A 23,851-nucleotide genomic window follows, 5' to 3' on the forward strand; every position below is an offset into this window, starting at 1 on the left:
GCATGTAAATCATCCAGCAGCCTGCACTGGGGCTGGGCACGGAGCTCGCCCAGTGGCAGCCACTCCCACCCAACCTCTGGGGCCCCCAGGAAGAACAAAGGGGCCTTTGTCTTCCCTGAGCCCAGACACAGCGGGAGAGCGCCGGAGCCCCATGCTAGGGCCATCTGGACAAGGACAAAGGGGGAACACGTGCCTGACCAGTGGGGGCCCACCTTCCCTTCACAAAGGGCCTAGAATTTACATCACTCACAGGATCTCCAGGGACATGTCTCAGAGAGGTCTGGAAGAAAACACCCTTACACCTGTCTCCCTGGACTGAATGCGCCACCTGGCTGGGCTAGAAGTTGACTTGTGAAATAAATTCTCAAGTCACCCTGGAAATAGAACTATTACAGACCAGTGTGTATTTGGAGGTTAAAATTATTCCCTTTTAAATGTAATCCCCTGTTGATGCTACTAATGAAAAACTGATTAAAGACTTAATTAGAAGAAATGGAACAACAAATATTTAGAAAAAATTCAGGAGGCCCACAGGTATCTGTGTCAGTGCGTGCAGGAAGAAATTAAGTGCAGAGATGAAGCGGGGGAAAGGAACAACCGTAATAATGTGCACCATAATTTATGTCACTTGTCTTGGTATTCCTTCACTTTTTCTTGTTTATGTTTTTAATTCTGTACTGAACTATGACGGAGAGCAAAGTGCCCGAGTCCTAAGTTAACCGCCTGGTGAATGGTCACGAAGTGAACACAGCTGGACAACCAGCACCGGATCACGACACAGCTCAGCAGCCCCCCCGCCTGCCGGCACCGCCCATCCTTCTTCCCCAAGTGAAAAGTGGACAGTCCTTGACGTTTGCTGGCCTTCACTCCTTGACATTAGCCCCTCCGATGACCTTCACCCTCACCCCACCTCCTACGATCTTGCCATCCTGAATAATCTCTCCACCTCCGGCGTCTTGCTGGCCACGACTCCACTTGGGACCCTTCACTCACATGATGCAGTGCCCTCAGTCCAGAGTCTCCGGCCACGTGGTCCGCATGAGAACATCAGGGCCGCCGCGTTCTCACTGTCCACATTCCCCTGTGCCCGCACTGCCCAGTCACCTTGGATCCAGTGCTCATCCAACAGCATCAGCTCCCCTGCACAACCCCCCCCCCACCTCCACGCTGTCACCAGGCAAAACAGAACTTGATTTGAACCAACGCCCCACTGAACGTGCACCTGCCCCAGAGCCAAGCGTGGCTGCAGGAGAAGCGCGCTCTGTGCTCACTGGTCTCGTAAAATCAAGTCTTTGGGTCTCAAACTGCACCACTGCACTGCTCTGGCAAAGTGCATTTCCATCCTCAAAAATCATGCTTTCCCTTTGCCTTCTGTCCTCAAGCTCACCTTCTCCTTCCGTTCTCAGCTGATCACCTGGCCTCATATTTCATGGAGGAAACAGTTTGTCCGCAGCTTCTCCCCTCCACCGAGCTCCAATCTACCCACCTGTGCACCCATGCCCTCCACCTGCTCTCCCTGCAATGTTTGGTGTGTGCTTCCACTCGCAGCACCCATACCCTCACTCACACGTGGGGCCTCACCTGTCCTGCTCCTCCCAAACCCTCCTCCGGTAACCCTCCCCTCCACTGCACTGGTGTCAGCTTCTCCCTCTCTTCTGGATCTGTCCTACGAGTGCACAAACACACCTCCTTACCCGCCATCTTAAAAATGCTAACACTCTCCTGGATGTCTCCTCTGTCTCCAGCTCCCACCCTACTTCCCACGGCTTCCCGGAAAGCTGTCGATGGTGACTGTCTCTGTATCCTCACCTCCCTCTCCGGCCAAGTGCCTAATCCCCACGCCACCGCTGAAACCGCTCTTGTCAAGGCCACCAGGGACCCCTATGTTACCAAACCAACGGTTTCCTAGTCGCCGGCCTACTGCGTTTAACAGAGTCCCACTCAGCTGGCCAGTCTCCTGAACATGCCTGTCACCTGGCTTCCCTGCTAACTCACCACCCGTGCTCTACCTACCCCTCAGGCTCAGTCTTCGCTCGCTCCTAATCCTTTGTTGATTTCTCAGTGTCAACGTGCTCCAAGAACTCGGTCCTAGATCTCTTGACTTTCCTTTCCACACACCTGGAAATTGCCGGTTTCAGGCAGTGAGCATCACCCATATCCCAGCGGCCCCTGCACTTGTTTCGTTTCAGTCCTAACCTCAGTCCAGAGTTTCCTGATGACACAGGGCCTCCTCAATGTCACACCACCATTTCCAGGAGGAAACTCCATACTGAATCACACCTGTCCCGATTGGAAAGTGCCCCTTCTTATTAGCAGCTTCCCATGAAAATATCGCCTATTAAGTATTTTAGTATCGCTCCTGACATCCCGAACCTAACACGGCCAACACCTAACTCTACCCTCCACACAGGTCCTCTTCCAGCCTGCATCTCAGCAAAACGACGCCACCCCCAAGTTGCTTGAATTCAGAATTCTGCTCACTCCCAGGCTTTCTCCCACCTTGTTCTCCCTGCTGCCGCCCCCACATCCCACCCAGTCCTGCTCAATCTACTCCCAAAATACGCACTTCCAGATGCTTCCAGCATCCATTTCTCCCGGTCTCCCTTGCTACCCCCATTCCCATCACTGCCACCTGCTGCCTGGACTGCAGCACCACCTCCAGAATCGCTCCCAGTGCACTGACCGGCCAAATCTCAATCTCTCATTGCAACTTGATCACAACAGCTCTGCTGTCCTCTGAACTCATTCTGCACACCCCCCCCCCCACCCCCTTCGCTCACTTCCAGGCACAATGGCTGCGACTGAAAGGCTTCGTTTTGCTTGAGAAAGTCTGAACAATTCTGTACATTGCCCTAAAAATCTCTTGGTTGGTTGTTGTCACTGTCCCTGACACCTGGGGCAGTGTTTCTCTGCGAAGCCTCGTACAACGACGGGAGGGAACACCCTGGGCTGATAGGTGTGGGTCCCACCGCAGGCCGGGACTCGCCCTCCCCACCATTCCGGACAAACCCCCTTGACCACGTATCTCGATCCTCCTTCCTTGTCCTCCGGTCCAGGACCAAACTGCGGATGCCCGGCACCCCCGTTGGCTTCTCTCCCGTGTCTCTTCATTCTCAAGCCATCCATGTCCCGATGCCGCTTGGTGTCCCTGGCCTGTGCTCATGTGACATCACCAGCAAGGCAGTTTTGCCCTCTCCCCTCTTCCCCCGCCTGCGGCGCCTGCCCGGCCGGTGACCCCCACTCCGCCACCCTCTCTCCTTGGGCGCAAGCCGCCCGGGCTCTCCAACACCTGAACTGGCCACCGGCCTCACCAGGCCCCCTTTCAGAGCGCAGCCCTAGGACCTGCTGTCCCCCCCCACGGCCCCTCCCCGTCACCCCGGGCTCGCCTCCCCTGGCGCCTTCCCGCCTGGGGCTGGACGGGCCGTGGAGTGGGCCCTCAAAGCGTCCTCGCTCAGAGCCACACGTCTCCCCTCACGTCCCGTATCAGCTGTCGGATGCCGTCTGTCCGAGCTGCACGTCCCACCTCCGTGTCACCCTGTCCATGTGTTTTCTCAGAGCCCTGCAGCCCACCTCACGTCCCGGGTCCCCATGTCCAACGGTCCATTGTATCCGCACGTCAATGTCCCTGAGCCGCATGTCGGAGGGTCACCACCTGTTACCTTCTCAGGTAGCACATCACATCCAGAGTCACACGTCTGTGGCCGCCATCTAGGGGAGCTGCAGGGTGCACGTCCTCTGTCCCCGCCGACCGCGTCCACAGCCCCAGTGGCTCCTCCTCCCGAGCCCCACGCCCTCCCGAGTCCTGGGCTCCACCGGAGCGCGGGTAGCACGGGCTGGAGGCCGCACGAGCCCGTGGCCGGGCCGTGCCCGCAGGCGTGGGGTGCAGGGCCCCCAGGGAGCCCCCAGCCACCCACCAGCCCACGCTTGACGGCCCGGCCTTTTTCCTGCAGACCCTGGTCCCGGAGTGTCGCAGAGAGACCCGCTGGGGCCTTGTCGGGACGCGCGGTGGGGACCTCGGCCTTGCTGGATGGGACTCCCGCGGGCCCTGGGCTCGGGCAACAGCTGTGGGGATCCTGAGGCGGGGCGGGGTGGGCCCAGGCAGTGAGGGCTCCTGGACCCCGCCGACGTGCACGGTGGACCACACCAAGTCCACGACCTGAGCGCCTGCTTGAGGGCGCCCCTCCCCGGGAATCCTCGTGCCCAGCGACCACCGGTGTCCCAGACCCCAGTTCGCCATGAGGCTGAGCCCTGACCTGCACGCAGTCCCTTCTGTACAGGTTTCTCCCTAGGGGGGTCTCAGCCAGGGGTCCAGGCAGCCTGGGGGACAAGCAGCTCTACTGTGTCCTCGTCAGGGGATCAGGCCGGGGTCTGAGCTTCTCTGTGAGCTCCTGCTTTCCCAGGACAGGAGCTCAGCCAGCCAGGAGAGAGGGTGCGAAAAGCCAGTGTCCGGTGTCCTGCCCTGCGACTGCCCAGTGCCCAGCCCTCTCTGGTAACAGTCCCTGATGGGGACCACCTCGGACCTGCTGCCTGGCCTGGCCAATCGGAGCCCGGTTCTCAGACTCTCGTGATTGGCTCAGAGTATGCCTACGACCCACGTCCATCCAAGCAGAGCCCCGGGAGCTGCGTGGCCGGTCCCAGAGGGAGCCTCTATACTGTGGGATCTGAACCTGGGCAGGTGGCCTAGAGGTGGGGTGGCCATCTGCCCGGGTGCCCCGTTATGTAAAGTAAGACAGGGGTTGCGTTTACGTAAGTTAGTATGGTGTGGGGGGGGTGAGGGGGCTATCATTACATAAACTTATGCAGAGACTGGCGTTACATAAACTAACAGAGAGACTGTTAGACAGACTACCGCAGGGGCTGCCTTCATAAACTGATACAGGAATTGCTGTATAAACACAGGGACTGTCACCATATAAACTAATACACTGGGTGCCTTTACATAAACTAACACAAGGACTATTCTTAACTAGCACAGCAGCCACCTTCAGGGAGCAGCTGGCATTATATAAACCAATACAAAGATGAAGCCATAAAACGGACAGAGAAAACTGTCCATGGATCTAACTTTTTGAAGTCCTGGATCGTGTTCAGTCAGACGAGTCGGTAAATCTCCTACTTTCTCTAGGCCAGTCTGCCCTGGGTTTTCCGTCTCTCGCACCCGGAGGGGCCTGGCACGATACGCTCCAAAGTCCTCCAGGCACTGCCTCTACGTCTCCCTGTGTCTCTTACCCACAGCCCCCTGCCTGGGCCAGCTCACGGTCCAGAGGACAGCACGCTGGGGGGAACAGCCCGAAGATCTGTGGCTTGAGGAGCACTGCCAGGTTGACCACATGTCCTCACAGAGAGATGCCCGGCACTCGGCGGCTCTTGGAATCGGCCCTGAGCCGAGCTCAAACCATCTTGCTTAGTGTGCAAAAAGGAAGAGCGTGCCGGGCAGGTTCCCGCTAAAACGGGCTGGGGATAAATCGTTTCTCTGCAAGAGAGGCATCCTTCCTAATGCAAAAAGCATGAGTTAGAGGGAACTGGGCCCGGGGCATTACTGTCCCGAGGTGGCGGTGGGGGAGGGGGAGGGGAGCCTGGGTCACGGGCCATCCAGGTGTGGAGAAGTTTCCACAGCAAACAGTCACTCTGGCAGAGGAGCTGCCTGGGAGGACCGGTCGAGGCTCTCCGGACACCGTGACCACACACACTCCAGACTCCACCAGAGCCATCGATACTCCTTCCCGATAAGCGTAACTCCCCTGGGGAACCAGGGCCACCTGTCGTGAACTCGGCGTTTCTCCCAGCTTTTACCCTGAAACCGAACAGAGGCGTCCGTCCTCTTCCGGCCGCGGCCGCGCTTCTCCGAAAGGCACGGTGCCACGTACCGCAGCTCCAGGAGCACAGCCAGGCTGAGCCTGTTTTCCGTCGGGTGGATCTGTCCACCGCGCAAACAGGTGGCTGGTGTCCAGGCCTGAGGCTGGCTCAGAGCTACACACCTAGTCTGGTTAGGGATGAGCGGGGCCAGGGAACGAGGCGCCACCGTGTCCGACGCTCCTGTCGTGACGCGGCTGCCCTCCTGAAGTCCTAGCGTGGGTGGCACTTCTGTAGGAGGCGCACGTGGCTTCCCGTCGACACGGCAGCAGTCACTCACACCCTCTGTTCTTTTCCCTAACACAGTAACTGAAGAACCGCTAAGAGCTCGGTGCCCTGCTGGGCAGCGGTCTGTGCAACGGAGAGGCTCTGTGACTATGGCCCAACGTCTCCCCAGCCCTGTGACAGCAGCATGTGAAGGAAGCTTTTCTCACCTAAGGAGCAGGAAGGTGATACCACCGGGGCAGGGAGTACCCACCAGACTAGTTTTCCCCGTAGCATCTACATTAGGTTTCACTGTCCATCCAAGCAGCCATTCAGTGAACGTTAGTAGCACGTACCGTGTACCAGGCCCTGGGCTAGCTAGGTACGGTCCGTGATCGGATGGTGGCCCCACAGAGAGCCATGGAAATAGACCGAATGGTCAGAACTCCTGGTTTCAGGTGACAGGGTGACAGCAACACAATTCCAGGGGCGCCTGGGTGGCTCAGTCGGGTAAGCGTCTGCCTTTGGCTCAGGTCATGATCTCAAGGTTTGTGGCTTCGAGCCCCGCCTCGGGCTCTGTGCTGACAGCTAGGAGTCTGGACCCTGCTCCGGATTCTGTGTCTTCCTCTCTCTCTGTCCCTCCCCTGCTCATACTCTCTCTCTCAAAAATAAATAAACATTAAAGAAAAAAAAAAAAAAAGAAACAGAACTCCAAATGCCGGAAGTCAAGGGCATTTGTTGGTCAAGGACCACGAGGACGGGTGCTGAGCTGGCTGTTCTCTGGGCGCCCCTCATGTTCCACTCGTCATCCTTCCTGCCCTGATCTGTCCAGGGAGGCCCAAGTCTGCCTGAACGCAGTTCCTCACCTTCTGGTTGACTCAGCCAGCTGAGGGAGTCGGAGGAGACTGGAGGACAGAAGGAGAGGGAAGTTGAGGCATTTCTCCTCTTTCCTGCTGGCCTGTGGCTCTGGCAGAGGCTGCGCTTCTCGAAGGTCACAGATCTGCCTGCCGCCGCTCTCCCGGGGCTACACCGCTCCCTGGCCCCCAGAAACCTTGCTCTTCCCTTGTCATGCAGACGGGACCAGGATAAAGACTCCCGGCTGTCGCGAGGCCCAGGGCTGCTCTGGCAGTACGCGGGTCACCTTCACTTGCCTGCACCCCTGACAACTCTGGACTCTTCGGTTGTCCGTGTCGGGTTGCCATCCGGTCCCTCCCGGATCCCACCTGAGTCAGGTGTGCCATCACACTACGGGAGGCAGAGAGGCGTGAGCTTCGGGAGCAGCAGACACCAGACAACTGAACATCCTCCCGTCCCCTCACTCCCGGCTCCAGCTCCGTTCTGTCCCATGATGGGCCAGCCTCTCCAGGTGGTGGGAAACGTGGGGGTCCACAGACCCTGAGCCTCATGCCATCGGGCCACGGCCACTACAGAAATACACGCCGTGTGTGTTCCACCTTGGAAAATACCAAGGAAGTGCTCCGACTGCTTTGGTCCATCTTGAACCCCAACAGGTATGGGGTCAGTGCTTCTCGGGGGTCACTGAATGCTCGTCAATGTTAACATGTGAGTCAGATCGACACTATTGCTTCCCCGATGTCCTCTCACCGTTCCGGAGAAGGAGCCAGAGACTGCTGACTCTCGGGCTCCAATTCTTTCTTCATTAAATCCAAGAGCAATGTACCAAGCAGGCAGAACCACTTAAATGAGCAACTGGAAACACACCTGGGGGTCGGGTTTCTAGATCGTCACCCCAGATCTGGGCCCAGGTGTCTGGCTGTGTCTGGGCCCTTTCAGGGACCGCCGCTCCACGAACAGGCTCAGGTGTCTGGCCGCACAAATAATGATGCTTGTTCAGGAAAATGAGACGAATGCCTGAATGCTGGGAACGCGTGACTGCATTCCCGGGGCTGTATCTTTGGGACGATCCTGTCTTTATCTGACATTCAGGTGGACCACTGTTCCTAGAACTGAAAGGCAAGTGAGAGGCGACTGTGCAGGAAAATCACTCACAGGGACAGAGGCCTGGTCCTCCCGCACAGTCGGGACTGACGTACGTGTGCCCCTCTGAGGACTGCGCGTTCACAAATGGCTCAGCCGGACGACACTGCTCGGCAAGACGGGCCGCGCGGCCCAGTCCTTTCAGACAGTGACTTGCCCGCACGCGGTCCGGGTCAGGTGCGCACAGACTAGCGGCGTCTGGCTGGCCGGATCCCCGCGGGTGGGGGGACGGAGCATCCCGCCTGCCCCACGGCGAGAGTCACCCGGTGGGACCAGAGACCGCGAGAGGGAAAGGCTGTCTGAGGGAACAGCGTGTTGGATTTCCACGGCAGAGGAAGGACGGTTGACACACGGGTCCCGGGAAGTGCATCACGTCACTGTCACGTGACAAATAAGAAGAGCGATGACTGTCCAAGAGAGCGAAGCGGCGCTGGCGCCATTTAAGACGTCATCAGGCATCCCGCGGGCTCATCAGCCTGCTGTGGCGCAAACGTTTTAAGAGGCGATTTCCAAGTCCCTTCCAGCGGGAGCTGCTGTCTTTTTGTTTGCGGACTGAGATTTGTGTCAGCCACTGACTCACCCATCTCACGGACCCAAACTCTAGCCTGTCTGAAGGCACCGGTCTGATCTCTTCCTAACATCGTGGGCGAGCACCTGCACGCGGCTGGCGTCGCGGTCTCAGGTCCGCCTTCTTCATCTCGGATTATCCAGTGATGCGCGGAGAGGGCCCTCGGGGCTCGGAAACATCCCCTGGTCCTTCCTGTGGGCTGGGGCAATTGAGCCCCCGGGTTTAGAGGAACACTTTCTTCCAGAATGAAGACTGCAATTCCCAGCCCTCCTCGCAGGAAGGCTGTGTCCCAAGACAGTTTCCACCAATGGCATGAGGAAGGAAGTGACTCGTGGTGCCTCTGGTTATGCCCCTGAAGCCCGCCCTTCCTTCCTCTGCCCTCCCCCGACGGTCACGGGTGAGCGTGCGCCATCTCGGGTCACGAGGAGCAGGAGGCTCGGCCAGGGCTGGGACAGCAGAGCTTGGGGACGGGCTGTGCCGGTCCAATTTCCAGACACATAATTACGAGCGGACTCAGAGAATGGAAGTCCCCCGCCCCCCACATCCAGGGTGTGCTCGGCGCTGGGCAGCGGCAGCAGAGGGGGCCAGGTGAGGCCCGTGGCCAACCCTCATCTCCAGTCCTCCCACAGGCTGCGCACACCCGACCCGTCACAGAAACCGCCTCCTGACTGATCAGCAGAGTCACCATGTGGGATAGTGACTGGTGGCCGGGGTCACATGAGGTCGCGTCACCGTGGGCGAGGAGCAGCCGGCCCCACTGTGACACCCTCACTCCTGGACCCGAGGCTCAAGTTTCCCACCCCTCACAGGGGAAGGCAATCTCTGGGCTGGGGAAGAGAAATCTGAAAGAAAGAGGAGACGAGAGGAGGGTCTGAGAGGCCCTCCCCCAGCACCCTCCCCCACACCAGCTCTGAAAGGCAGAACGGCAGGCACCCCCCCCACCCCAAAATCTGAGGCCCGAACACAGGGGACTTGGCTTGGCTTCCCACCTGGGATTCTGGGAGCAGTGGCTTCAGGGGACCGTGCACAGCCAGAGCGAAGGCAGGGGAGAAGAGCTGGCAGATGGGGCTTCAGGGTAGAGAGGACCCAGGAGAGACCCTCTGGGTTTGCACATCCCGATAAGCGGGGGGGGGGGGGGGGTCAGTGTGGCGCCCTGAGTCCCACAGAAGGGATGGGGCACCAGGGACACGTGCTGGGTCAGGGGACGTGAGGTCAGGCACGCTGACCATGAGGACCAGACCCCGAACGGGGACGTGCGTGGTCAGCAGACGTCGGCACCGGACGTGACGACTGAGGGTCCCACCCTGACCCCATGTCAACCTGAGAGAGGACGGAGAAGGCCCTGTGTTGTCTAGAAGAGGAATCTCACACCCTGACGGACGCCATTCACCCGGAACGGAATCTTTTTCTGCCATTAGGCAGAGTGAAGGCTCTGGAGGAAACCTATAGTCTAAAGGAATCAAGTTATTTTACACACCTGAGTTGACTGCCTGGCACTCTGTGCCTCTACACTTACGAGCACACTTCTTTGGGGAAAATAGTTACTGTCAGCCTCACAAACATCAAATTTGCGCTAAGGCCCAGGAGGATCAACATCAATTTTTCTTCTTAACCAGGAAGCAGGGTTTGCCCAGGGCCGAGGAGGCGGGTGTGGGTGTGACCCCATCTGGAGTCTGGAGGGTGGGTTTAGAGGGACCTTCAGGGACGTCAGGGTGGGCAGAAGGGCTGCTCCGCCAAGGACTGGGAGTAGCAGGGCGGGGATGGGAGGCGCAGGACAGATGGAGGGAAGAGGACGGAGGGAAGAGGACGGAGAGAAAAGGAGGACAGACAGCCGGGCTGGCGAACGCAGCACTGGGTTAGGGAAATCCTAGGGGCGGGGCTGACCCTTTCCTCAGCGCCCCCCCCCCGCCCCGATGTGGGAGCAGCCGCCTCCCCCCACTCTGGGAGGACAGAAGTTGGCACAGAACTTCCTCATCAGACGCCGGCTCCTTCAGTCGTTCACGGGGTGTCACCAGTCATGTGCTGAGATCCTGGCAGTGTCCGCTCAGGGCTGATGAGTGGTGACCGGAGCTGACAAGGTCCCTCCCGCCTGGGAAACACACCACATGCAACAAAATACGTAACACAGCGATGATTTCAGACAGCGGAAGCGGCTACGACGGAAATGAAGGCCGTGAGTAAAGGGGAGACTAATGCGGGAGGCCACCTTCACAGCGTCCGAGAAGTGCTCCGTGAGGGGACTTCTGGTGCCAAGACGGAAAGGAGGAGCATCAGAAGGAACATTCTAGGCAGAAGGAAGGCAGACGCGACGTTCCGCCAGACGCGAAAGAGACCAACCAGAAGAACCTGAGCGCGCGCGGCATGGACGGTGGGAGAGGCAGGCTCGGCCCCACCAGGTCGGGCGCAGAGGGCAGTGGGCCAGGTCAGGCGCACCCTCGTGGGTCCGGGCGCACAGTCTGGACGCCCTCCTCGCAGCAGGGGAAACAGCAGGCGCACACCCACGGTCATCCAGAAGCTGTTCCACCACCTACTGGCGCGTTCCCTATCCTGCTCGCTCGTCTTTCTCTAGAAAAGCCTTCCTCTCGGAGACCAGTTGCTCCTCTTGGGCGCCCACATGCTTTACGGAGTATTTCAAGCTCCGGCGGGGGACCCGGGGGTTCGCAGGAAGTTCCCGGGATACCTGCCCAGCCTGATGGAGGAACGCCAACCAGATGGCAGCTCGGGAGGGGACACGGGCTTGCGGGGCCCTGCGGGAGCCTGTGAGGAGCTGCGGGACTCCACCTGGTCATCCGAGCCCCCGTCCCCGCGGCCCGGGCCTGTGCCCACCAGGCAGCGTCCAGGCCTGAGCACTGACGCCGTGGGGCTTCTGACTGGGACAAAGGGTGCCACTTCTCTGAACTCGAGGGCTACCGGTTACCGAGTGTGGGGCATCAGGGAAATGCTGAGAGGACCCCGGGGGTGGCCGGGCCTGCCGTCAGCATCAGTAACCCTTCTTCAAGGGTTCTTCCACAGGTGTTATCGATCTGGGGACGTCGCGGTACAGAATGCCAACCGCCTCTCCCAGTGTGCGGGCCACTCTCCCTTCCTCTTCAGTGTGCACGGGCCATGGGATCAATGTCCATGCAACGGGTAGGAGAACAAGCACCGTGCCCTTAAAGAGAAGGGGCACGTCTAGACTCCGCTTAGGCTGTGCAATGCTGGGCTTAGTGTGCAATGTTCCCACACTAGCAACGAGAGAAGGCCAGGTCACCTACAAAGTCGTGGCTCTGAGCCCAGCAGAGAGCAGAGGATGCAGGGAGAGCAGCTGACCTGACACAAAGGAAGGAAGGTGCTTCCCAGGACACACGGGGACGGACCACTGGCTCGTCCGGGTCACAGTGAGAGCAACGCAGGGCTTTCACGGCGCAGGTAAGAACATTTCTTCTAGACTGTTCCATGGATTTCTAAAGCTCAGTAGGGGCTGGCTGGCCTGTGAGCATAGAGTTCGAGAAGCCACAGCCACGTGGTGAGTGTGCCACCGCCTGTCGCTGCCCCGCGGACCTTGCTGTGAACCCAAGAGAAAGGTCAGGAGACTGGAGGACGCCGCCCTCTGTGGTGCTGGCCCGGGAGAGGGGCACACTTGCCACTGTGGGAAAGGAATGAAGCCCTTCCAGGCCCTTCTCCCCGGCTCAACCCATGTAGCAAAACCCTCACACTTCGCGGGGAGCCCAGCAAACCCTGCCACCTGCATGACATACGTGGAGAGAGACCCTTTGTGGCCAAGGGCAGGGGTCACAGAAGCAGAGAAACACCCTCCTGGGGAAGAGCTGTAAAAACACCCCGGGCCCCGACCACAAGAGATACCTTCTGCCGGCAGACGGCAGGAAACCCCCACGCAAGACACATCAAAATGACAAGGCAGCGTGGGGCGCCCGGGTGGCTCAGCCAGTCGAGCGTCTGACTTCAGCTCAGGTCATGATCGTGCAGTTCGTGAGTTCGAGCCCCGCGTCGGGCTCTGTGCTGACAGCTCGGAGCCTGGAGCCTGCTTCCGATTCTGTGTCTCCCTCTCTCTGCCCCTTCCCAGCTCATGCTCTGTCTCTCAAAAATGAGTAAATGTTAAAATTTTTTTTTTTTCCATGACGCGGCAGCGTGTGGCTGGCACTGGGGGGCCAGGATCCCCGGGAAAGCCTCGTGGAGACCTAGTGACACAGAGCCTACCTGATCCTGACACTACCCAGGACAGCAGAGAAGCCCCATCGCCCATCGAGAGGTCAGCCGGCACTGAGTACAGGTCACAGCAGAGGACCCGGGAGAGGGGCCAGTGTGCGAAGAGACCCCGCCTGAGGCACAGGCTCATAGGTACGGCCTAACGCTGAGGCTGGAGCACGGACACGGAGACAAATCCCCAGCACCTTCATCCCCACCAGAGGCACAAGGAAGCACTAGAAGAACCTGACGGCTGTGGCACACCGACGGGAACCACGAAACAGCAACATCCAACTCAGCTCGACTCCTGCTGGATTCACTCGCCCTTCCCGCCCCCCACCCCCAGCCGCCAAGAGAGGCCCTCGCTAAGCAAGAGGCGTGCACATTTCCAGGTGTAAATATTATTCTCTCCGTTTCCGTTGTCCATTCCCATGGCCAACCTTCAACTAAAAAGTACAAGACACAAGAGAAGACCAGGGGGAAAGCCCACGGTCAAGAGACAGAGCAATCGATACATCCAGACTCAGATGTGACCCAGATGTCGGAAAGCTGTCAGTGAATTTAGAACAACTCTGACCATCACATTAAAGCTTCTAGCCGAAAATATGGAGAATACGAAGGAACAAATTTCCAGAGAGACGGAGATTATAGTGCTCACGTGGGAGAAAATGCATCGTAGTAACACACGTAAGCATCCTTTTCAGACTCAGCTATGAACTCGGCTCACAGCCAAGAACACGGCAGGTCGCTATGAACCGGCCAGTGACCAACCATTCAGCTCAAAGAGGGAAACCGAGGAACCGAACACCTCTTTGACCCAGGCTGGTGTTCAGCAAACCATGAACCAGAGTAAAAGCTTTCCTGCCGTTTGGTTTGTACTGTGCTACAGAACACCGAGGGCCGAGGACTTCTGAATTATGAACGGAGCAGACAGAAAACATGGCACAGAGAAGAAGCGCAGACTTCAGACCCCCATCTCTCGTACGAATACGGGCTCTGCCCCTTCAGGCCACGGGACTTGGACACGTGATTTCAACCTTCTGACCTCACTTCCTTCATCTGCCAAACAGACACAACCACAGTACTTGTCTCGGCGGGATGTTGTGCGGATTAAGGTCGCAAGCGGACACGGTGTTTGGCACACAATAGATGCCTGAGATACGGGGACTGTGATTGTTCAGCAGGGACTGCCCCGTCTGTCTCCCTTTGTTTCGGTTCTAAAGTCAGTCACCTTAGATGTTTACAAATAGCCAGGAGCCAGCAGAGAAATCCTGTGGAGGAGCAACGTCTCCTGAGGGAAAAAAGAAATCTGCAAAGCAGAAGAGTCAGACAATTGCACTAATGCCCACAGAGATAGCTAACGTTTCAGGCTCAGCGCTGACTCCATATGTATACGCCTCGCCCCTCGTCCTCTGTGTGACACGCCCTCTTTAAACTCCCAAGTTCACAGACAGGAGAGGGAGCTAAGAGAGATGGAGTGACGTCACCCAGGTCACACCGCGGGGGCGGCACGGGCCCCCCACTGGCCGGCTGACTCCAGACTCTGCACAGCTCTCCGCGAAGCCACGGCCCCTCCCAGGGACAGGAGCACAAGGTCGTCTCGGAGCAGAGCCCAGGGAGGTGCAGGGGGAAGGACACACAGCACATGGCGGGGCCGAAACGTGTGAAGACGTTCCAGCGATGGGCTAGAACAGAGGACGACAGACGAGAAGCGGCCGCTGGTGCTGACAGTGATAAACAACACCTGAGTGGGGACCCGTCTGTGTGTGTCACCCTCCTCTGAGAGGAAGAATTCCTGGATAAGACAAACGTAAAACGTCAGGATTAAAAGTGCACGTGAGGAGAGGCCGCCTCCGACATTTCTCAGGAAACCTGCTTCGTGAGCCGACCCTGTCGAGAGGTCCTGGGGTTCCACCCACACCCCGTGGATGAGTGCCTGTCGCTGTCTGACCCTCTCAAATGCCGTAGTTTACATGCAGTGACTACTCTCAGGCCGATTCCGTGTCCGACGGGCCCGGGGCCAGGAGTCCCGAGCAAGCCTGCCAGAACACGGGGGGCAGAGCTGAACCGGTTTCGTTTCTCAACGTTTGCCGCACTTGACGTGCTCGGCAGGAATCCCTCGCTGAGGAAAGCGGCCTCCAACCCTGTGTGGGGTCCCCGAGGACACATCCAGGGCCCTGCATCCCCACAGCGCGCTGAGTGCTCGGAGCTGAGCTGGGCTCGGGATGTGAGCGTGTTGTTCTGACGGGCAGTGACTGGGCATCAGGCATGATAATCAGACCTGCCAGGGGACCGTCTCTGCAGCTGGCGTCCTGCCGCTCGTGCTGGGTGGGGTCAAATGTTACTGCACTTGAATAAACACTGGACAAAGCCATTCATCTTTCGAGAGTGCTGAGGGCAGAGCACAGACAGTCACCCGGAGACGGAGACGTGCATGGACTCACGACTGTAAGGGCAGAGAATCATCAGACCGTCTAGCAGACCAAGTTGTGCCGGGAATCTCCCGACCACCTCAGAGAGACCCCACCCCAGGGTGCTCCCTCCAGCGTCTCACACCCAGCCCCCCACCCCACCTGTCCAGGTGCAGACTGTGTGGGCGTAGACAGTGGGCCATCCCAGCCAGTACTGTGGGGGGCCCTCCTGGGGCTTCCCAGCAAGGAGCCCTGGAGAGGCAGGTGCAGGGGGAGGAGGGGGAGAGCGGAGTGAGGCCAAGCGGGGGGCGGAGCATGCTCCCAAGTTAGGCCATTGACACCCTCTGCACCACTGAGCCGTCTACACTGGTCTCTCCAGAGAGGCTCCGGGGGCCCCTGCGAACATGAGCAAGTCTGCACCTGGGGAGGTGGGGTTAACTCCGAGAATGTTCCCATATTCATCATCTTTCTGTGGACACTTTCGCAGGCCTCCCAGGCTGCTGAGACAGAGAGGTTGCCCAGGAGCACTGACTGCCGAGAGCACCTGGCCCAGGTGAGAAAGGGGCTCCTCGGGCAGGTGACCAGCGGCCCTGATCCGGGAGGAGGAGAGACACCTGAGAGAGAAACAGCCATAGCGACGGTGGCCTTCCCCCCTCCCGGCCCACGTGCGGTGTGTTCGGACTTGGGGAATGCTACACGCTTGGCTTTATCTGTCCCAAGAGCCCAGCGAGGGACTCGGCGTGTACGTCACTGCCCAGGTGGCTCTGACTTAGGAAATCTTTTGTCCCCAAGTTGCTGCTTCCTCCGTCTCCTGAAGGATGTGAAGATCTGGTGATCAAACCCTTGGGTCAAGGAGAAACCAATTCCAAAGCTGTCACGAGAACCAACGAAGGGCAGAGGCGGTGTCCCACAGCAAAGCGGGGAGGAAATGAATGACAGACGCCCAACCGCAGACGTGCAGTCACAGTCGATGTGCCACTGCTGTTTCACTGTGGACGGACCTTGAGCACAGGTCCCCAAGGAGGGACGCACCTGCCCCCAGGCGTCCCCAGTGACAGCTCCTTAGAACGCAGCTCTGACTCTGGTCCTACTTGGCAGGGTGTGGCCTGCACTGTTGCACGTGTGACACAGAATGCAACTCCCCACACTGGGAGATCCCCGTGTTAAATCACAGATGAATCAAGACATCGCCGTGCCCGCAGGCGTCCTGGGGATGAGGAGGAATCAAAGATCAAACCTTCCGCGTCAGGTGGAGAAAGTAATTTTGACACGTCGCCGCACGCTGTCAGGAGGACTCGTTCAAGCTGAAGCGGAATCCAAAGGTCACCGCCAGGAGGGCCACAGAGCACCTCCTGGAGAAGGGGGCGTGCACAGGGTGACCCCGCCCCCCAGAGCTGTAGCTGACCAGCTGAGTGGGAGGGGATCCGGGTCCAGGGAGGAGATGACAGCCTCACCTGGGAGCTCCTCCCTGCTGGTGACACTCCAGCCACTTTTTCTTGTCCAAACTGTGACAGCTGTGAGGTTTTATGAGAGCATTAAGATGTTCACTGCAGTCATATAAAATGTGTTTGCCTGGTTTCCCCTTGCTGGGGTCAACAAGATTCTGGTATTCGGTATAGTTGCCTTCTCCCAACACAGAAGCAGTTGCCTCTTGGAACAGATTTTGTTCTCTGGAGCTGAGCTGCCACTGCCACATAGTATTTGGGTTCAGCACCTACAGTCCTGCCTCAGGGCCTCATTCATCCCTGCCTAGAGAAGCCTAGATTTCGCTGTTTGTCCTCTAGCTGCCCTTCCCCCCACCACCCAGCTGTCCCCTGTCTTCATGACTCGGGACAAGAGGCCCTTCACCTGGGTGGCAATAATGCCCCAGGGGGCGGGAGCCAAAGCCTCTGTCTATGTTATCGGGGTTGAGGTTTCATGCGACGTCACTTGAAGCTTTCTGTATCGCCCCACATCGGCCTCGGAAGCTGCCTGCCGGGCCTCCACAGGGCAGGGAAGCAGCAGCACTTGGACCTCTGGGAGTTTCTGCATCATGGTCTGATTGCATGTACAAGAGACCTATCCAGAGTAGCTTTGCTCCGTGTTTTTTCTTCACATTCAAAACATATGCCCAGTGTTCTTGCCTTCATATGTTTTCAGACAGCAGTGGCAACGTCTGAATGCAGATCAGGAAGTCTGTTTTCCAAGGAGTTTGGCAAAGAACCAACGGCTGACATAGCCCAGACGGATTCTCAGAAAGCACACTCATGGCTGCTTCATTGTCCCCTCCAGGCCCATAAGGCTTTTAAGTCATTTGACCTCATTTCCTGTGCTCTGTAAGATTCTGCTTCTCGCTAAACTGATTCCACAACTTCTGCCAATGGACTTCCTTTGTGTTGCTGCCAGAATTCATCAACTCGAGTTAAATCGCAAGACTTCTTGTTTTTTCTCCCTGGTCTAGCACTGGCTGGAAAAGTTTCCGCTCCTAAAGATTCTTCCAGATTAACTCTGTTTATGTGGAAATCAGTCCATCATGCACCAGGGCTGGTGTAAAGGAGCTGTCAAATCTGCGTCCCCATCAAGAGGACGGAGCAAGGCCTTGGGGGCTGAACAGGCCGGCTCCAGTTGTGTCCCTGCAAGGACACCGTTCCATGGACGTCTCACACACAGCCCGAGTTCCTCATCTAGATTCCCTGAGACCTTTTCTGCTGCCGTTCCCCTCCACACCCTTGTAGGAACAGGACCCGGTGTGACAAAAAAGTAGAAGAGGCTGTCAGCAATAGCATCCACAACAGTTTCCATTTCTGTGTCTGCAATAATCGTGACTGTTAATTACACGCTACAAGCATCTCCTTCTTCTGATTACACAATGCAAGGAAGAAAATTGAGATACGCATCAGAAACGCTGGTTACTTGTGTTACAGCACAAGCTGCCTCTTCTGCATGTGCAGTGCCTTCCAGTGTACTTATTGAGGTAGCAGAAATAAAATATAAATGATATGACTCACTGAATTGACTTCAAACATCTAGATTACTGTTTTATCATAAAGGCTACAACTCAGGAAGAGACAGACGAGACAGCTGCACAGGGCAAGGGCAGGGGACAGGGCCCGGGGCTTCCCCGCCTGATCCCGGCACACCACACTCCCCAGATCTCCACGTGTTCATCAACGCAGAAGCTCCCACCCACCTCTACCTCTTTCCTCCCACACAGAATTCTTCATCTCCCTGAAGCTGCACTCCCACACCGCCCCTCCCCTGCGGCCCCACCTGCTCTCCTGGATCCCCGTCAGCACTGAAACACGCCAACACGCGCCAGGCCTTTGCACGCTGAACACCCGCTTCTCCGCCACACTCACCCCCGAACCGCGGGCTCCAGCTTGTTCCCACACACTCAGAATCTTCCAGGGACACAGGAGCCGCAGGACCATGGTCTCATGGATCATCTGAGTGCTTTTCCCTCCCCCTGGCTCCTGTCACTCTGGGGTCACCCCCACCCCACCCGGGTGGGCTGCGTTCGGGGGCTCAGGGGGCATCACCAGCGGTGGAGCCCGTCCACGTGCCCATCCCCTCCCAACAGACCCCACGTGTTTAGGAGCACACCGCAGGGGACCCAGATAGAGGGAACTTTCTCCGTCCTTCATCCGAAATCAAACTATAACCGGCATCGCGTGTCTCTCTCCAGGAAACTGCCTGGGATGACGTGGGTGTGTCCCTATCCTGTCCCTCTGCAGTATCGGCTGCATGTTCGGATGTGCACCTGACCTGCGCACGGGGGTGGCCCCCGTGGAGAAGAGGTCTCTGTGATGAGAACTGTCGCGCCCCGCCCGGGGTCTCCTCGCGGCCCGCGGCGTCTGGCTGGCGGGTGTGTGGGACCCTCGGGTCTGTGGGAGAGGAGGTGGGGCCAGGGGCTCGCGGTCCTGTCCTTCCAGCACGCGCCTAGGGAGATGTGGACCCGGCCCCACAGGGACGTGCAGCAGGGGCTTCCCTGAGCGTGTTGTGGGGGCCGCCACCTCCTGGTCTCCTGGGACAGTGGAGAGGGAGCCCGGGGAGGGCGAGCCTCGGAGGACGACGCCGGTTTGAACCACGGAGCTCCTGTAAGGTTAGCCATGGGAGCACGTGTGCCAAACAGTCATTTGTAAAAACAAGTGTCATAAACAGAATGAAAGATATAACACAGGGCTGTTGATGTGTGTTTAAAATATATGCCCACAAAACAGCAACGGACATTTTGCAAGAATAGTTTCAAATAAAAAGATAAGCATAAAACACACTTCAGGGATTTCCTAAGAATAAAATCTTAGGAGTCTCAAATTCAATAAAAATAAAAAGGATACTATTAAACTCAGCTTTACGATTTCCTAAGGGCAAGAGTGAATGAGCAGTGAAGGAGTGGAATAGGGGCTGGGGGGATGTGCCTGCAGGCAGCTGCTGCGCATGTGCTGAGACAGCAGTGTGATTCCCCCGCCCCTTTCCCTGAGGTCCAGCGAAGGAGATGCCAGGACAGAAACTGGGAGACCCTCTGAGGTGGTCCTCACATCACAGGTGCCATCCCCAGGGAAGGGCTGTGGGCCCCACCCTCCGGCCTGGCCCCGCCTCCTGACCCAACTCCTCCCACGATGCATGGCCCAACTCTCTGCTCCAGCCAAGCCACCGGGCCTGCCCCCACCCTTCTCCTCTATTACCACCCTCCCTCCGTTATGTAGTCAGGAAACTCTCCTCACCCCCGCCCACCAACCAGGCCTGCCCTCAGACCCGACTCCACCCACCAGCATGACCCCACCTTGCTGTCTGGCCCTGGCCTCTGATCCGACCTTCTCTGGCATGACCTCCCTACTGCAGTCCCTATAAACTGCCCCGCCCCCTCCAACCTAACTCCGCCCACGGCAAGGCTCCACCCACCGACAGAGCACAGCCCCTCCTATCTGGCGCCACCCTCTGACCCGACCCAATCCTTATCCAGCCGAGACCCTCTACTCCAGCCACACCCCCGTGCCGGGCCCCACCCACCTCACAGGCTCTACTCCCTGTGTGGCCCCACCTTCCTACCCTGCTGCACACTCTGGTTTGCCCCAAGGCTTTGCCCTACCCCCACCTCTCTCCCTCCTGCCTGCCCCGCCCTCAGCCTGGCCTGGCTGACCCACCTGACCCCACCCCTCTGGCTCAGCCCCGCCCCCGGATGCTCCGCCCCTTGGCCACTCACAGGGTGAATAGGGGAACCCAACTCCTGCCAGTTGCCCATCAGAGAGTTTTTAAATGGAATTCTTGTGGGATGAAATGATTGATACAAAGGGAATTAACCTATTCACGGGTAAGCACAAACATCTGGGGATAATTCACTCGGAGACTTTCTGTCCATGCACAAAAACATAAGGCAAACTAAAGTGTGTGCACGGACGAGACCACGGAACTTTCAGACACTCTGAAATTCACCGCGCGTGCAGACGACTTGTTCGGGATGAGCGCCGCCTGGGTTGTCTTCGCGGGTCTGCGGGGCCGGCGAGACACGTCGACGTGCGTTTCACCACGACGGGGACATTCAGGGGCCATTCTCACCAAGACACGTGCCCAGGGACGAAGGGGCCAGCAGGCACAGCCAACTTCTCAGAGCTGCACAAGGAACGCGTATCGACGGCACCGCAGAGGAGAGCAGGCGAGGCAGGGGGTCCGAGAAGCCGCCCACCCACAGTTCCACCATCGGAGACCCCTCACCCGTAGCAATCAACGCCGCATCTCTTAATTTTACTTTGTCTTAGAAAAAGGCACAGATTCAGAAACTGCAACGGTCCAGAGGGTCAGCACGGCCCTCGTTCAAGGAGGACACGCAAATTCGCGACGCGTTCCATATGCTTACGTCACGGAGACGAAAAGCCCAGCGGAGGGCATCCGGTCAAGAAGCCCGGAACAACGCCGTCTGGTGACAGCCGTGCCGACGCTTCCCACGGTGAGCGCCCGGTAGCGCGCAGAACTGCTGAATCACCACGTCGTCGCACACTTGGCTAACACAGCACCGTGTCAATTCCGCTTCGGTCGAAAAAGAGCACACGCCTACCGCGTGGAATATATACACCCCTCCTCACACCTAGATGCAACCGTGTTATAAAGCACATTTCACCACCTGCCCCTGTCACTCCACACCCAGCAGAGACCCCGGGTGTAAATGACACATCTGCACGACCAGCTAGTCTCTGCAGGGCCTGCCATCGAGCGCTGTCCCAGAGTGCGCTGCACGCTCCCGCTTTTGGTCCTGGAGGACCCCAATGTTTTGATATCACACGCTGGGATGTGTGAGTGACCCCAGGGCACACGCGCACCCTTCAGCGTGGCCCCGGCAGTGGATGTGCCCTGTGCACAGGGACACCTGTGGCCTTGTCTCCTGGCTGCACCGTTTCCATCATGGGGTCCAGAGAGGCTCTGGAAAGTTCCCTCTACACCTTCCCTGTCATGAACATCCTGACACAGAGGCTGGACTTAGGAGGGAGTCAGGACCGGGGACCCGAGAAGGGTTCTCAGGCTGCAGGGTCGAGACCCCACGGTCCCGTCCCCCCCCCCCCCCCACTACAGTTGTCCACTCTGCTCTCAGCAGGGGCACAGCCGGGGCAGGGCAGGGGCAGGGAGGGTCCCCACCTTGGGCTCCAGCAGTGGACACGGCACCTCCTGCTGCCTGAGCGCCCACACTCCTGTTCAGGGTCACGGCTGCGGGTAGCTCCTGGGGTTTTTTCGCAAAGCTCCCACTACGCCCCCTGCAACGTTACTTGGATCTTGTCTGAATTCCCTTAGAAATTGCTAAATTACATTGTTCGCATCAGTCATAACATCGGCTCAAACATACAATGAGTCCGGTTATGGGAAATAGAGAAACGTGCACCTGGGCGCAATCGGGTCTGTGGACTGAATGTCCCGGCAGCCTGTGGTTCTTCTATCAACTGGGCCACTGTCTCCTTCCCTTGATCCTCCCCGATTCACTTCCCTGCTGGAGACCCCCGCGGGCCTGCACCCAGACACAGCCTGAAGCACCTGCCCCGGACGTCGGGTCAACGAAGGCAATTCTGCCCGAGGACAAGTGACATGAGGCCTTGTGTGCTGGCCGCTCAGGCCTGCTGATTTGGGGAGCAGACCCACTCGGTCCTCCTGCCGGATCCCCAGGGCCACCCCCGTCTGCCGACTGAGCACCCACGCTCACGTATTTGAGGACGCGGGAGTAGGGACGTCTTCTTCCCCAAACAACCTATGTGTATCACGCAGAACAATAAATTCTCACAGGAGTCATGTGTAGGGAGTGACAAGCTGATCCTAAAATTCATACGAAAAGGCAAAGGAAGAGAACAATCAGAACAATTTTGAGGAAGAAAGAGTTGGAAGGATGCTCTAGCCAATCTTAGTAATTCATATAAAATTACAGGAATCAAGAGAGCGAGGTATCGACAGAGAGTAGGAATGTAATTGAGGGAACAAAATCTACAATCCAGAAACAGACCCGCAATACCATGGAAACTCACTCTTTACAAAGTTGAATAGTAATCCCATGGAGTAAGTATAGTCTGTGCAACTAATGGTGTTGGAAAGACTGGACACTCATATACAAATTGAGTATCAACCAGAAGCCTTGTACCTTTTACGAAAATACGGCAAAAGTAGACCACAGATCAAACGTTCCAAAATTGGATTGTGGCGGCGCTCTGCAACTCTTTAAACTTACTAAAAATCCTTGAATGTGTGGTATGTACATTATACCCCAGAAAGGTGTTTTAACATACCCTTGCGCGCTTATTAGAACGGCCAACATCTCAGACCTGTGACAGAGTGCTGCTGAGGGTGTGAACCAACCAGAGGTCTCATGCCCTGCGAGTGATCCTGTGACATGGTACGATTCCAGAAAACAGTATGGCGGCTGCTCAGACGGTCTCTCTCTCTCTCCTTCTCTCTCTCTCACACACACACACATGCATGCAACCCAGCCAGTTCATTCCCACATTCTCACCGGGGAAACTGAGAGCAAATGCCTACAATAAAAACACCTCTACAGGGGCACCTGGGTCGGTCCAGGGTCCGACTTCGCGCCCAGGTCATGATCTCACAGTTTGTGAGTTCGAGCCATGCGTCTGGCTCTGTGCTGACGGCTCAGAGCCTGGAGCCTGCTTCAGATTCTGTCTCCCTCTCTCTCTGCCCTTCTCCCACTCATGCTCTCTCTCTCTCTCTCTCTCTTAAAAATAAACATTAAAAAAAATATTAAAAAAAATAAAAAATAAAAAGCAAACACCTCTACAAACGAGCAGCTCTGTTTGTCATGAGCGAGACCGGAAATAACCGAACGTCCATCCCCAGCTCACTGGATCAACAAGCTGCGGTCCGTCCACACACGCACCTGCTCAGCACCAGAGGGGTGAGCCACAGATACGCAACTCTATGGATGAGGTGAAAACCCTTATTTTGAGGAAGAGAAGCCAAAGTGAGTACCAATGGCAGGACTCTGTTCACATGACGTTCTAGGAAGTCGAAGTACATCATGGCGACTGCACGCAGAGCACCTGATGCTGGGCAGCCAGTGGGTGACAAAAGGGAACGAGGGAAGTTGGGGGGTGCTGAATGTGCTCATCACTTTTTTTTTGTTATTTTATAAGCATCATTTTTTATGAATGTAATTTATTGTCAA

The 23,851-nt window shown here is 57.5% G+C and overlaps 1 pseudogene; it reads right to left on the minus strand.

Annotated features, from left to right (window-relative positions):
• Positions 1-16,996: 16,996 nt before the first annotated feature.
• Positions 16,997-18,234, minus strand: LOC109260070 (sec1 family domain-containing protein 1-like; annotated as a pseudogene).
• Between the last annotated feature and the right edge of the window lie 5,617 nt (positions 18,235-23,851).

The sequence above is a fragment of the Panthera pardus genome, unplaced genomic scaffold, assembly GCF_024362965.1.
Source record: "Panthera pardus isolate Hobbes unplaced genomic scaffold, ASM2436296v1 HiC_scaffold_14, whole genome shotgun sequence".
In the NCBI taxonomy this organism is placed as follows: Eukaryota; Metazoa; Chordata; class Mammalia; order Carnivora; family Felidae; genus Panthera; species Panthera pardus.